This window comes from Nomia melanderi, chromosome 4 (genome assembly GCF_051020985.1).
Source record: "Nomia melanderi isolate GNS246 chromosome 4, iyNomMela1, whole genome shotgun sequence".
NCBI classification, from domain to species: Eukaryota; Metazoa; Arthropoda; class Insecta; order Hymenoptera; family Halictidae; genus Nomia; species Nomia melanderi.
The window spans coordinates 6,616,343-6,632,747 of record NC_135002.1 but is presented as its reverse complement, the minus strand read 5'-3'; the positions used below and the strand labels follow the sequence as shown (position 1 = coordinate 6,632,747).

The 16,405-nt window shown below is 44.6% G+C and overlaps 1 protein-coding gene across 3 annotated transcripts in view; it reads right to left on the bottom strand.

Annotated features, from left to right (window-relative positions):
- Window positions 1–10,395, bottom strand: part of SK (small conductance calcium-activated potassium channel) — a 297,154-nt gene extending 286,759 nt beyond the window's left edge. For 2 of the 3 annotated variants that reach the window (XM_076367256.1, XM_076367257.1), the window contains exon 1: window positions 9,745–10,395. The gene's annotated coding sequence lies outside the window, so the exon portion shown is untranslated. The remainder of the gene's footprint in view (window positions 1–9,744) is intronic. The other variant, XM_076367255.1, reaches the window with a different exon arrangement.
- Window positions 10,396–16,405: the final 6,010 nt, after the last annotated feature.

Here is a 16,405-nt window from a genome sequence, read left to right as displayed (position 1 = left end):
ACTTCCCTGTACTCAACGTGTTAATTTAACCTTCAAATCGACCCAAGAACATCAAAACTGCACGAATATGTTTCTGGGGATTTTCGAGTAAATGGTGGCTCCGTCGCATTCGAGGAACACGGGGACGCGTAGCTCGGAGCGGATTTCGCGTATCGGTGATCTTAATCCTCTTGTCAACATCCACTCTCCGCTTCGAGTGCGCTGTCTTTTGATGTAATCTCTGGTTGAATCGCGATGCCTCGTGTAACAAGAATAACCCTGTTCCCTTGATGGGTTCGTTACGGTAGCGTGATGATGGGATAAAGACCGTCTTCGAGCCGACGGAATATATTCGAAGACAGACGGCGCAACATGGTAGCGTTCAGATTTAAACGGCAGCCACTCGAACCGCACAGGACGTCGCATAATGAACGACATGTGCGACATTATGCGTGGCATATTTATGTTCTCGTTAGTCCGAAGACTTTCATCTGCCTATAGATGCTCCATTTTGCGCGACTTATCTTCTATTAATAGTTCCGATATGTTGAAGAAAAAAGTGAAATTTTATTTCACTTTCTATTCTCTTCTTTCTTGAGGATAGTATATTCTTGCAGCGGAACAACTGAATAGAAGAAGATGCAATAAAAACATCAGGAAAGTGTCCGAAATTCGAAGTCTTGATAAATGTCACTGTATTTCGTCAAATACATGACATTAATCTTATTTTTCCCGTAACACCCGAGTTTTCTTCTCGTCCCGACGTTCCCCGGCGATAAATTCAAAGTTTAAAGCAAGTCCACAAGTTCATCCGGGCCACGTGAGTACGGCTTACACTTTCGAAATGAGCAGTGTACCCTTTTTATAAGGGATTAAGCGATTAACGTAAGGTCGCGAGGAAAAGTCGCGTCGGAGCTGTGCAGAGCACGAAACGATATTTGCCGTTCGATTCAGCCGGGAGGTCTGTGATAGCGGCGAACGCTTTTTGCAAGCTCCGATATAAATAGAACGGAGAGAGGGATTCATAGGAAGCTGACGCGTCACAATTGCATGAAAGACGAATAACTTTCGCGATGCTTAGCGGCGCGGAAGCCCGTGAATGTCGCTGCAGACAGGGTGCGTGTATTGTGACAAGAATCGGCCTCGATTTTAACCGACCAAGAGGAAACGTGGGAAAAATGTTCGCGGGGAAATGCAAGATGGCGAACATTATACGGATTTCAGTAATCTTGAACCAGATAGACCACTTTCCCGAAAGGAACCGCATTTTCATGCAAATGCATTTCGATTACTATGAGAAACGAAATGTAGGTGAAAAATTGTTGCAAAACGTCCGAAATTGTAGAAAAATTTGAGCCATAAATTAGATGCAAAATTAAATCAAATTCACTATCGAGTTTAACTACACTTAGGGGATAGTTTTCAGATCCCCTAAGGCTCAACAGTTTACAGCCACTCCCCATGCAAATTTAAATCGAACAAAGGACTGGAAAACTCGGCAGTTCAGCCTACTCGCGAAGCAACGCCAGGGATTCATGAAGCTTTCACGAGGATCCACGAAGGAGAACGACAATCGAATCTGCCGGGAGCATCAATCCCGTCCCTGACGCTGAGCTCCCATGCGAACGAACGCGAAAGATCTACTTTCCCCGAAGGATTCCCGATGGTGTTTGCTCGCGCTCTGTTCGAGTGACCCTAACCGGGACAGACGACTCGACAGAGGAGGCAACTTCGCGCCGTTGGCTCCTCCGCCTCCGTCGATTTTCGGCATGCGAGGGAAAATTGAAAAATCCGGGAACCGATCCGCGCGCCGTTCATTCCACGGAGCAACCGACTCCCAATCCTCTCTTCTTATCTCGCAGGAATAGAAAAAAATTTCACGACGCGGCAGTGGGGATCGGAGAAGAGGAAAATAAAAGAGCGACGCTTTTGTGCGAACCGGTTCCGCTGTGGGACAAATTGAATTTCGTTGGCTGACCCAGAGAAAACGAACGATCGGAGGGCGGTCGTCGAAAAGAGTGGATCGGCGAGGCTGGAGGGGCGAGCGAGCGAGCGAGCCGTGCAAGAATGAAAAGAGGCACGATTTATTTTTACCCGGGACCGGAAGATACACTTTTTACCCGATGCAGAAGGTTCCCGGTATTGCCGAGGGCTTTCGAAGTCGACGCAGGGCCGGCGGGGAAAATCGGGGAACGGCATCGCGACTGCGGAAGAAAGTTCAAAGTGGCTCTCGTCTTATCCTCGAGAAATGCTGCGGCGCTTTGCTACGTCTCGAGCGTTTCTGTTGTCTCCGTCCCAGACTCCTAAAAATTGAGTACCACGAGGCGGCGAGAAGGGCCGGGGTCGCGAGTGGAGGCCGGGTGAAAAGGGCGAAGACATCGGGAGAGTCATAGCCTCGCTCTTTGAGGTCGCGAAGCGTCTCGGCTCATGGAAATTACCAGGGCTCCGCTCCGCCGCGCCGGCTCGACGATCCTTGGTCCGGGCGTGAAGGGGTCTTTGATCAGCCAACGAATCGCGCGACTTTTCCCGCGACTCCGTGCCTCTCCGCGGTGATCGGAAGACGCGGAAGCGTTCGCGCGGGGGCTTCGTTTGAAGGCCTTTGATTTCGGAAACTGAGGATTCTGCAGATTCCACGACCGGGTCATTGATTTTTTGTGGGCGCGCTGTGCTCGGGGTGGGCGTGAGCGTATAAGCTGGTCTTTTTTTAGGAAATTTATTGGAGCCCTTTGACTGAGGCAGGGTTTTACCGAGGCAAGCTTCTTTCAAGCTTACTGCTGGTTGTTTTGGGGACTTTGTTGACTTGTGGAAGGGCATTCAGGGGATTGTGTGAGAGTTGATGCGACAGTTTAGTAAATGATCTTGGATATTCTACGGTATAGTCGTAGATCTTTTATTTTGATACAAAAGACTACTGAACCGTTTTAATGCTAAATGGTTTGTAAAAATTGATACCGTTGTTACGAGAAAGATCTTTAATTTTAGGACGAACATCATATATAATGAATTCTCCTTTGTGAATAGATAAATACTTACAGACTCAGACTCGTCCTAAACAAGATGAACAATTGATATCAAATCCGTATTATGTAAGAAACTGTTTTGTACAAGCAAACATTTTCGGCCTCCGTTGGTTAAATTTAAACCTGTTTGCAGTAACATTCGTGTACGTTTCCCGTTCTCCGCGTCAGCCGTGTGTCTTTCCTTCAATCTCGCGGAAAAATATCACCGGTCACAAATACTATTTGACACGCGAAATTCGTTTTCGCTGGCTTTGCCGTTGCCGTTAATATATCTGTCACGTTGCTTTGCCAGAACCGAACAGTAAATTCCAAGTACACGTATCCTCTGTCCGCGGTTTACAAACGATCGCAGACTATGTTCTCGTAACAAAGCCACTCGGCACAAGTCTAATTTGTTCCTGAAAATGTCCGGCCATTTAGTACGTGCCTCAAAAAGAAATACAATCGTTAACGTTCCAGAGGATTACGGAAGATAATGAACGAGAGGAGGCTAAATTCTAGGTTTAAAAACCCCATTAATAACTGCACCGCCAGTTACATTCATTTTCCCGTTTGTCTTTTTGAACGGATAGAATTGGCAACGTGTTTGTCAGCTGCGTGCACCGTTCACTTGTCTCTTGTGGGATCCAACAGGAACGGTTCGTCTGAAAACGCGGTTCGAGATTCGCAGATTCAACCCAATCTAAATGCATACGTCCCTCGACATACGTTGCGTTTCATTATTAACTTTTATCATAACTTTTAAACATTTCCTCTCCTGTTAAATCGAAATCCCCTCTGGATCAGAATTCAAATTAACTCCTTGTCTGATAACATCGAGTGGGACCCACGATGAAACTTCGAAGCTGCATGTAACAATTGTAACTATTATTCCATTTCCTTAAATTTGAAATTAAATTCTTTCACGGACATTTAATATTTATCGTGAACATCGATTTACGGTGAACGGAGAATTCTTTTCTTCCTAATTAATTATTGAGAATAATAATAAAATTATAAGGATAATAAAAATTTAAAGAAGATAGATTGCTAAAAGTCATACAAGGACTTGAATGTTTTCCTTTCCTGCACGAAAAAATTTTAGTATGATCCGTCAGTTACATCTTCCTCGGATAAATATATCTGTAATAGTATCGGAAGACGCAAGAGAAATATGTACCTTATATGGGAGCATAAATCTCGGAGCAGTTTTCTTTGAGTTAAGTATCCGCCGAATCGTTTCGCGCGAGGGTCACGAGGTAGGGAGAAGAAGATCATAGTTGGACACGCGAACACGTCCATCGATCATCGGGATTCGAATCCAATAAATTCACGTCCACGGTGTTGCATGGAAAAACATAGAGCAAGCCAGCGCAGGGTCGTTACGCATGACAAATTGTTACACGTTTTCCTAAATTCGAAACATGTCGGGCAACAACCCCTCACTCTAGGCCAACTTCAACAACTTCCTCGAACTTCCAGATAACCTACATGCGATCAGTTACAGTCTCGTGTAGGTATATACGCGTTACCCTCTGCTCGTTCACATTTAACACTGTACAAATATCAGAAGCTTGGTTGCCGAGTATTCAGAGGAAATATTAACGCTCGCGGGGAACATATCAAAATGAAACTACAACTTTGATACCCATCAAGGAACTTCGTAAACAGTATTGTTCTCATAAGCTTTCTTGAATAAAAGTAGCATCAGTTGAGAAGGCTTTAATTTTAGCACAATGCGAACCCTTGAGTTTCCTTTGTCGAGCAAGACTGATGATAGGCTAAATTAATCATTTTTCTGCGCGAAATGTTTCAAAGCATTCAGCCGTACGTGTTACAGTTCCAGAATAAGGTGGAATAGCATTTCAAAGGAAATGATATTTGCATAATTCGAAAGCTCGAGTTTCCTTCGTTGAACAAGACTGATGATAAGTAATTAAAAGTTTTTCCGCGCGAAATGTTTTAAAGCTGTTCAACCCTACACGCCACCGGTCCCGAAATAAAGTGAAGTAGCTCGATGCAAATAGCCGCGGGGCGCAAGCACATTTTTAGAATTGATTCCCTCATTGAAGCGCTATTCCGATTTAATGGTAACTAATACAACGTTGCGCATGACATATTGCAACCACATTGCGATTACCTCGGCCGCAGTTACAACACGCTTTTCCCCTCCTTCCCGAAAGTAAACAGCGCTTTCAGCGTTCGAGGAGCGCGCGTTAACAACGTCATCATCATTCCGCGCACGATCGCTTTCGACGCGTAAAAACAGCGTGGCCTGTTTACAGAATGCTTCGACTTAATTTCGAGATCTCGCGATGCGCGGCTGTCGTGGAATAAAAAAAAAAAGGAGGAACTAGAGATAGAGAGAAAGGAATCCCGCGATCGAGATAGGTACACCGCCGCAATAAAGATTGATGAGCGGCTATGACATTTCGAAACAGGAATAAACCCCAGCCGAAGTGGATGGAAACGTTATCGAAGTCGGCCATTGCTGGCTGCGCAAAAGAGTTTCCCCTTAAATGGAATATTTAGATTTCCCTGATGAAACAAAATCTTTCGTTTCCCTCGTAAATTTATCGTTTCGATGCCGGTGGTTGGAAACAGATTCATGTAGAGGGTGACCCAGAAGAAATAGTAGCTTGGAATTAATAAGAATGAAACTCAATCTCTAGTAATCAAAGTAATCGCTTTTTTTCTAGAATAAATTCCCTTGCAAACAGAATTGTACTTTTATTGTGTAATTCCTAATTCTCCGAATACGATACCAAATTAAAGTACACACTGTACGTGTCTTTCTTCATTTTCAGCGCACGCAGCGAGGAAGAAGTACAACGAATAATGGGGAGAAACTTGAAAAGTTCGATCTTTGCTCAGGGTATATTCACAGACAAGAAACAAAGCAAATTAAAGGGGAGAATGGACGCCGCTGCGAGCGGAGATCCGAAAGTTTTTCCGTTGAGAAAGCAGAAATCTGAAAATAGTCCCCCAATACAGAAGCTTTTTGTTTGCAAAGCGGGCCTCTACCGCGATTCATCGATGCGCTTAATTAGACGGCTTCGCGCTGAATCGGGGCATCGCGGAGAAATAAATCTGCCTTGAATCATTCCTTTTCCGCCCATATATTTCGAAGTTCGCGTTGTACTTAATTCCCGTTTGACGAGATTTAGTTCCCTGGGGATCCCGCGAATCCCTCCTGTAATTATCCGTCTCAGGATTATTACGGCGCGTCGCCTTGCGAGTTAAGAATTGACAGTTGACTGTTCCCTCCTCATTTCGTTACTCGATAACGCACCCCTTAAGATTCCTATCTCGTCCCTCGACGATAAATTTACTTGCGGGGGGTTAGTTTGCCCGCCGGCCGTTGTTCCTCCCGAACGTTTCCTCCCCGGAAAAAATGTATTCCATTTGCTCCGTCGTTATCACGCCTCCATTTCGGGAACCCTAATCCACGGAATAAAAAGTTCATTCGTTCTACTTATCAATATATCTCCCCGATACGTCGCGTGAATTTTAAGCTTCGTGTTCTGTTACGCGATACCCGGGTATCGCTTCCCACGACAAAATGCTTATAGGACATAATATATCTTCGGAATTTTATCATAATTCACCCTTGAACTTGTTTTACAACCCTCTCGATCAAACAGTGGTATACATTATCTGGCGTAGAAAGTAAAAAATAATACTTCAACACGTTAGCCTGGGTCTGACAGTTTCATCTTAAAGATAAAACAAGTTTTTACGATTAATATATAACGAGTTTCTTTTAAAACTACACAGTGACACTATTTTCAACGTAATTTCCAGGATAATTCGATGTACCCGCGAATTCGAAAATTCGCTCGTGTGAGTTAATCAATCGGAATCTGAAGTTGAGAAACGTAAGTCTCACTGAGCGCAGGGATAACTTGAATAATCGTTTTATTTAAACGATCCGCGTGTCCGCGCCGCTTGCGCGGTTCAATAACAATACTTTTTCATTAGCTTCGTGCGGGGTAGCAGTTACACTGGGGGTTAACCCGAGGCATATACGAGCTTCGAGGGAAATGAGGAGCATAAAAATTCCGTGCTGTTTTCTAATTCGATGCTTCGTACCCGGAATACGAGGAATTAAAGCGAAGGGCTGCGACCGCTTCCGGCGCGCGCTATTTGAACACCAGGCGACCACGCACGCGATTATGTACGCTAACAATCTCGCGCACACTTTTGAATTATTAATCGCCGGATAAGCAGAAAGGTTAGTACCCTTCCGTATTCGTAGAAACACATTTGGCTTCGATAACGCTCCGCGTGAACTTTCCTCGAACTCCCGCTCGAAATTCCTGAAGGTCTCTAACACCCGAGTGAATTTTTCATTGCAACCGATACGCTAACGAACAAGAATATTGGAACAACTCGAATATTATCACGATTCTTTAACAACATCGTCCAGTCTGATTTTAATCCATAACTCAGGGATAAAATGAAGAAGTCTAAATTCCATCGGGTACAATGAAACTCGCGTCGCGATAATTTTCACGCTTTTTTGCCTGCGAAACGTTGTAAATCCGTCTTATCCAACCGGCGATCAACTTAATACGCGCAATTTTACATCGTTTTGTAGTTTTAATCCCTGGTAAATTAGGAAGGGTCTTTGAACCCCGACACTCTGTAATTTACAGAGAACAATTAACGAAAGTGTCTCGCGCGGAAAATAAGAAGAAGCGGAACGTTTCCGCCGCAAATTTTCCGAGCCCCGGTTTCAAGCCGGCCCAATGAGGCGCCGACTAATCCCTTATTTCGTCGCGTTTTCTTCGCGTTCCCTTTGCCGTTATCGTCGCGCACCCGACGACGAGATAAATTACGTGCTTCCAGGCCTATTTGCGCTCTTTTCAACGCTCCTACACGAAGAAAGATACACGGCGCCTTGCCACCGGTCGCACACGTAATACAGGCCTTATCTATTCGTGGTTACCGTTAATAAATTCCGCCCCCTTTTGCATACCACTCGCCGAGTACATTAACCCGAAAAACTAGCCGCGATAAATTGTCGCTGTTAAGCAGCGCTTAATTGATACTGCAACAGGGGGGAAAACATCCGTCGCTTCGGCAAGCCTGAACCTAATAAATCCTTTCCAGGCAGAGGCGGAGTTTTTGTTAATCTGTTGCTTACGAAGCACTGCAGCGTTCGCGAAAATAAACAAGAATTATATCTAATCCGTTGGAAAGAGTTGATTAAACGTTGGACTGGAATTCTGCGTAGGTTCTCAGCTGCGTATTGCAGAAGGTAAAGGCAATTGACGGTTACAATATCGAGTTGTTATTTTAAATTGTAATCAATGGACCAAATTGTTAATATAAGTTCATACGAAGGTTCGTTTTATTAGATATTTTGCCACGATGTTTCAATTATTTTCAACGGTTACATGAAAACATGTTACCATTACACATCGATTGGTTCGCGTAATAACATCGGTTAAATAAATAGTAGCGATGGAATACTCGAATATTAATCATGAACCAACTGTTATAAATTAATTAATGAAATTCATGAATCAATGTAACACATTTACTATGTATTTTTCTCTCTACTCCGTTTCTACTTTTTTACCCTATGCCATTCTCAGTCGGAACACTATCGATCACACAACGATCTTATCTCGCCGGGTAACGTATCTCATCGTAACGGATAATATATATTATTTTCTCTTAATCGCTCTCCATTATCTGTTAGAGAATAAAATAAATGAACAAACAGATCGAGGAAGTGCTAAAAGGTTATAGTTCGCAGTCCAGGCTGCCCGCCAATAATTTACGAAACGGCCATATTGCGCGACGATCGAACAAACAATCGACGAGCGTCGTTAAATTTTCATTTCCTGGATACGCTTTACGTGTCGAGCTGTAGGCGTATTCAAACAACGGGCAACGTAAACAACAACGTAATTTTGTAGAACCATTACGCATTGTTATCGCCCACCGTAAATACAAGTCGATTATCGCTAGAACAAGTGAAAACCGTTCAGTTTGATCAACTGCGATTTATCATAATCTCCCAGCCTACAAGATTTCGGAATCCCGTAAATTCCAATCAAAACTTTCTCTATTATCAACCGCAAACGCATGCCAAACGTCACAGCAATTTACCAATGTACAAAAATTACAATCAACCACCAGTTCCGTTGCTCAATCAAGTATCACCTGAATTCACAAATGAAACCGTTCAAATTCCTCAAACCATATCGAACAAATTACAATGATACACCTCCAATACTAAATTCATCGCTACAGAAACACCATTCACCTGTAAAACTTCCATCAACCAAGCCATCCAAGTAACCAAAGAGACTTCACCACAGAGAACCGCACAGAAACATAAAAAAGAAAGAATTCAAGAAAACGATTTTATCAAAACTCCAATGAAGATCCTCCACCGGCTTCGAAACGCGTCAGAATCGTCCACTACCGGGTGCTAACAGGTAATTAATTTCGCCGCGAAGGCAACGCGCCTCGACCGTACCACGAGGGGGTGACCGGCGACGAACGCTAGGATCGAGGGGTCGAATACTAGCGGTCGGTGAAAGAGAGCACCGGCACGGAAAGTGGGAGACGAAGCGAAGGGTAGCGAAGTCAGGTACAGTGGGGGTGTGGGCGAAGCGAGGGGGGAGGAAAGGCACGAAACACATTACTCCAAACGAAATACCTGTCGAGTCTCTATCCGGCGCGGTTTATTTTTCTGGGGTGAAGTCTCGCGTGCCAGCGGCGCCGTGTGCGTACATTGAACCCTTACCTCAGCGTCCCTCAGCTGCATCCAGCGATGGTGAGTGCCAGCCAGATATCCCGCGTTCATCCGTCCGCGAAACGCCGATTCCCCGGACGCATGTCCTCTCACCTCCGCGGAATCCGTCGAGTATTCGGGGTAAACGATCCTTCCGCGCCCTTTCCCACCCGGCCAGCCGTCCGGCAGCCCCCTAAACCCGAGTCAGCCGGTCAGCCCGATCCACGCGGCAAGAGCCGAGTTTCCTCTCTCTTTCCGCGCACCGATCAGAATGGAACTTCTCACAATAAACACTGACCCGTGGTCCGCCGGTCACTGGACGCGTCGTTTGCCGGTCACTGGGCCCGCCGGTGTCTCCATAAGTGTCGGCCTCTCCCTCGCGTCACGGAGCACGGTTCCACGGCGCGCGGAGTTGGTACACGTCGAGTTTGTTGCACGGCACGTCACGGTGTACGCGACACAGAATAGAGCGGAACGCGTGGTACGGTTAGGTACGGCGCGATACGGCAGGAATGGTGGACTACCCGTCGGGCGGAACACGCGGGGGGGTCTTGGGATACACGAAAACACACGAGAGAGGCAGGCCGCGGGATAGAGCGAGAGAAAAACGAGGGGGCCTGGCACGCGTGGTGCTACCGCCGCGTCAGCCGGCCGACAGGACAAACCACGACAGACTGAAAACGAGGGTAGAAAACGTGGTTACCTTCGCGACGCCCTCGTGCCTCGTCGGCCGGCGCCGCCGCCGCTCGTTCGTCTCGGTTGACGCTCAGGGCCGTCGCACTCCCGGTCGGCACCATTCGGGTCACGTGGCCCGAGCGAGGGTGAACGACGCCACGCGTACGAAGCTCGTCGTCTATTTCCTCGTCTCGGCTGTTTTTAAAATGGAAAGAAGCGGATCGAATTTATCGATAGGAATGCTGCCGCGAGACTTGAAACGAGGTACTGGCTTTATGTTCGGGGATTCCGGAGATTGGGAATGTTTCGCTTTTTCGGGTTTATTTATTGACGAGATGGCGGAGGGTGTTAACCTCGTTAGCCTGTGTGTATGGTTGATTCCGGGAAGGTTGTTGCGGTCGCTTTTGCCGGGTGTTTGTGTTATTAAAGGTGTGATGTATTGCGGGAGATGAATAGTTAAGGCGTAACACGATGCAACACGTTTCTTCTGCCAGTATATCATTTTCGTGCTATTAAAACTTGGACTTCCGGTGTCACGTACGCGCGATTTTTCTCTGCCAGCCGTTATCGGCCGGTGTCACGCGAATGTCGTTTTTCTGTTTTCGACTCCGCCATGTTGAATTAAAATACGGATGTTCTCTGTGGAACGGTATAGTATATTTTGTTAGAACACAATGACTTGGTAATATAAGATATGCGCAAAGAGCTTGAATATTTACAATGATAGTTGCTTAAGAATCATTTTATTCAGGGAAAAATTAATTTTTATTAATCTTACATCTGAATCTGTAATTTTCCTGTATCATAAGTATCAGTATATTTTTATTTTGCGCATTCGTTTAATTCGTAGCTGTGAGTCAGATGTGCGGCATGTTTCTCCCTTTGCTTTGGGCGCTAAAGGGAGTACTTTATTGTTCTTTCCGTGGGTGGGTGAGTTTTATATGGGTAACAGCTCGCGAAATTAGTCTGCTTTCTTTATTTTACCTCTTTTACCCGCTGAGGGAACTGTACCGGTACAGCTGGTCCAAGAATAGTGGCTTTAACGCTTTACTTGGGGAAAGGCTCGTTGTTTCAATTGTAATTCATCCCATTAATCTATTTCGATCCAATTATAAGAGCGGGACAAAAAATAAGAACAATGAAAACTAGCAGCACAGTTTTCCATTTAGATTAAATCGTTACGTGAGGTTGCAAAATGATTCGTTTTTGTACAAAATGCGCACGTGCGCCGTCAGTTTCAGGGATTACCGAATCGTTCACGCCGATGTTTTCCGGTTCAATTATTCATTTCAGTTTTCTATTTCATCTAGTTCAACGTGATTCGTTATAGTCGCGCTGTTTCCCTGCTTTTTGCGGAAACAGATAACCATAATTTCAGAACATGTGATCCACGTAAGCCGTTTCCACGAGCATTAATATTCGCCGCAGAATTCCTAGCTGCGTGCGGTAAATATTAATGACCAACTCACGTCCGTTCATTCTTTCCGGGGATACTGTTGGCCTCCATCGGATTAACAGATTTTAGGAGTCGTTTGCATAACGATAATTAATGTGAAACGCCTTCTTTCCACTGCGCGCTTCGCCGTAAATTGCTCGCATAAATAATGCCAGACAACGTAACAGGCTTATTCCGATATCAGAAGATTTCCCGGTGGACCGCGATGCAATCCTTAGCAGACGATACCTGAAGGAAACTCGGTACGCCGAGACTTACGAACTCGTTTCGTTCAGGAAATCGAGTCGATTGCGAATTTTCACTATACCGTAGCTAGGCAAGCCTACTTGATCCACGAATCTTGAAATATTTTCACTCTGATCCTATCGACGACTACGTGAACTGATAAATTAGTCCTCTGTGCCTCCATGATGCCTCCTCTTTATCCACTGAACTCGGATAACAGGCTTTTTAAGCGCAGTTCCCCCCCGTGAAAATTTTCATCGGTTAAAAATGTATGAAACGTTGGCGCAGAACATTTCGCCGTGTACGCGGAAGAAATTTAATGAAAGAAGACCATTTATAATTTCCTCTTTAACAGCAGCATTGACGCGTTGAATAGCTCGGACGAAGAGAGTAACTTTTTCATAAGCTGCGCTTAATTTTTAATGGAAAATTATATTGGTCTTAAAAAGTGTAACTATCCTGTACCTAACAGCGATAAAAACAGAAAAAATGGCACTCGCCGGTGCCATTCGGTTAACTTCGCAGTAATCGTTCGCAGTAACTGAAACTTTTCTATTGTAAAAGGGACGCCCGCTCGAACGGCCGCTCGGCGAGATGTTGTCGCTAATAATTAAAGAAAAAGCGTTGTACGAGACGGAGCTTCTACCTTTCAAACGGTATCAAGTTCCGTCCAAACAACATCCCCGTCGGTGCAGGAAGAGTCTCGTAAAAAGCACTCAAAGCACTCCCAACGAAACCGTCACTGTGCGAATTATATGGTGCCTGTTTCTTGGCCGCAAACACGGCGAAATAAGATCGTGACACATTCGAGATTTTATCTTTATTGGCACCGGTTCCCTGAGTGATTAGAATCTTTTCATAATTACGGGATATACACTAAATTGCAGGCTTCACAACACACCCTGTACATTTCTTATAAAGAAAAATAGAGGAACGGGTAAATGTAATTGCAATATTTATATAATACACAGTATCACTATATTTATATGATTATCATACGTAGCAATATTATCATTTAACTAACAGATCATCTCATAACATTTCTTCGAATTCTAATTACTCATATTTCACATAAACGATACACATCACTCTCAGCAGTGCTTCATGCATTTCTTCACTTATGCATTTAGTGCAGCAAAATTCCGCCTAATTTCCTTCTTTCCAATTTAGTATGCCAAATCCTAAATTCACAGAGACCCCAGAGTCTAATCATTCCAATCGATCTGAATCATTCGCCTTGCGCACCAGTTGATAGAAAAACCCTGCGAAACTTGAGAAAAATCACGTTTGCAATCTTCCCGATGAATCAGGCGGGTCCTTCGGCAGGTCGTTTGTCTATAAAATCTGGGACTTTATCGATACCGCGAAATATCGTTCGACTAACTTCCCCGAAACTTCGAAGCGACCTCGTTCAGAGGGTAGTATGCGCGCGCGCGATCGCGTCCTCACGGCGGCGCGCAGTGGGATATTCGGCCGATCTAGGCGGCCAGCAATTTATTTTAAAAATTTTACCTAAGCCGAAAGATTGTTGCTACTTGAGATAACTGCATATGTGAGGAACAATGTCCTACGAATGTTTATATCCTTGTAGCACTCAAAAAGTACTGAGCTACACCGAAAGTTAGGTGTTTTTCAGCTACGCGTTTTACTCCTAACATTTTTCGCAACAATTTCCATATATTGTGGAAAAGTTGTACGAATTTTTCTTCTGTATCAAAGTTTTCAGGCAAATATGCACTCTACCTTTAATAGATCATTACCTTTTTACCATGAATCATTATATATTTTAACATAACCAATACATCACCAATTTAGAAAATTTGCAGAAAATCAATAAACTAAACAGTTGTAGATTATTTATGATATACTATTATGTATTATATATTATATTATTGTATATCATATCATGTGATATATGATATATAAACATATTTTTTATATAATTATATGAAATCATATATAATTTATATTAATGAATTTATTGTTGTATATCGTTACATTACATGCTCGTATTTTCTTGTAAAAGATCGATATAAACCTGTCTTCAATTTTGCCCGCTCAGATCAGGCAAACACCCCACTGTGCGGCGCCTGGAAATTTGTCTTGCAACGGAAACTTTTTTAGGGCAGAGTCTGGCGGCGACCCGGATGCCGGGTTTCGCGCGGAGAAAGGGAGAATACTCGGTTACACGAATGCCAGGGAGTTGGAAGTTGTGTCGCAGTGTCGTGACAGTGTAACGGCCGGTGAGCACGTTGCACATTCAACCCTATCGTCGATTGTTCACGGCCCGCGCCGTTCGTCGCCATGACGACCGAAACTCGGAGCGCCGCGTACACGACCGCTGACACATATTAACGCTTACGCTTGATAGATAAGCCCGTCAGCGAAGAACTGCCAGCCAGATCGCAATCTGCTCGATTGAGGAATCAAACAGCTGGGGAACACGAACGGCAAAAAGTTCCGCGTGCAATTCTAGCAATTCTCATTACCGGCCATTTTCGTTAGTACGAAGTTCCCGTTCTACGGTACTTCACGCGTTGCCAGCCCTGTAATTCTACTGCATCAAACTTTCGCAATTTGCTTTTCGGAAACGAGATCACGCTGGAAGCGTTACTTCGCGAAAACTGTCGTCAAAGATTTATTAAGAACTGATTTTAGAATAGAACGAAGAAACGAACTTATGCATGATGGGTACAGATCAGTGATCTCGGTCGTGTACAATTTTGTAATACTTTTGTACTTCACAGACTTCATAAATGTATCCCAAAGCCTCTTGCAACCGTTCTAGCTTTCCTTAGCGACATTGGAGTACAATGATCTAGAAACTACCGAATAACCGAACAAAACCTAGGAACGAATAATTAACCCTGCCCGACAGTTCGGCAACGTAGGCTATACGTGACAGCGGCGAACGCGGCGGCAGGTGTTGCAAAGTAAATGCGAAGTCGTGAAGAAAAGTCTCCGGTTTCGTGAAAGTGGCACGGAAGGAGGAACGATTTATGGTCATTAAATAATGTAGAGAAATTTATTCCGCCGCTGCCATTCCGTGAACTCCCGGCGTTAAATTTTCAAGGCACGAATGTGTGTCTACGTTCGCGATATTAATGGGCGGCGTGTAATAGGGATCCGATAACTGGCCGCCGGCCAACAATCGACTCCCCGCATCGCCTGGTTGCGAAATTCCGCGGCCGTACAAGTCGCGCGGCGACTCGCGTGCGTTTCGCCACGTGTTTCCGCCAGCCCGATAGCTTCCGCTACGTGAGGTTTTTCAAGCCGAGCCACTCCGCCCCCCGTAGAAAACAACCGTAAACCGACCGCGCGATGTTCCGCTTCCACGGTCCGCCATTAACGCAGCTGCACCATTTTCCAAGGGTGCTGAAAAATTCAGACACGCCGAGAAACTCGTTCCGCAGTTTCCCACATGCCGCGAATAAATTTTTTCATAGCCATTACGCAGGCCACAGGGCGTAACGAATTTTCTCCTTAGGACGGGATTACCTCGCCGACGATTCTTCTTTGAACTTTTGCCATCGTTAACGGCTCGGTGGCCGTTCGCGTTTTATATCACGGCGTTTCCCGGGCGAAGATACCAGTCGCGGTTCATGCATAATGCCGTGTAATGCGTGAGTTAAGGGATGGGAATTGGAAAGAGTTCGTAATAAATTTGAGAAATATAATTGATACGTTTACATAAATTCGGAAGGGAGGTTATACACGGTGGAATTGGGTGTAGTAACTCTGGCAGTGGATGGAACTTTTTGAGACGGACTCGTTGTCTTCTTTGCCATTTTTAATGACATTGTAGCTATTCTGAAACGGAAGTAGCTTTAAATTTGAAAATTTGAAAATGGTCTTGAGAGGTTTATGACATTGGATAATGATACGTGACATAGTTTGCTGGAATGGTAATGTAATGTAGATTTCGTACGAGTTTTTGTTTCAATGTGGATATTTTAATGGACGTACCAGCGGCATACAGAGAAAGGTGTATATAAAGGTTATAAGATCTGCTTTCTGTCTGGATATAATTTTTCTGTGGAACCAGGTTATGACGTAAGATAGTAAATGGCTTCACATTTATGTTTCTCACACTCCTCGGAAAGTAAACCATCTCACCGAGTGTCCGTCCGTTTCTCAGTTAGTTAAGGACTTACGTCCAATCATTTTCCAAGCCACGTGCAATCTATTGCTCCACAATGCTGCTTGATTGAAGTGCATCGGCCCATTGTCGGTATAGAATGCACGCGTAATAAAGAACAATAAGAAGTGACTGACACGCCAATGAACAATCAAGAGAACTCCTGGCCTCTTCATTTC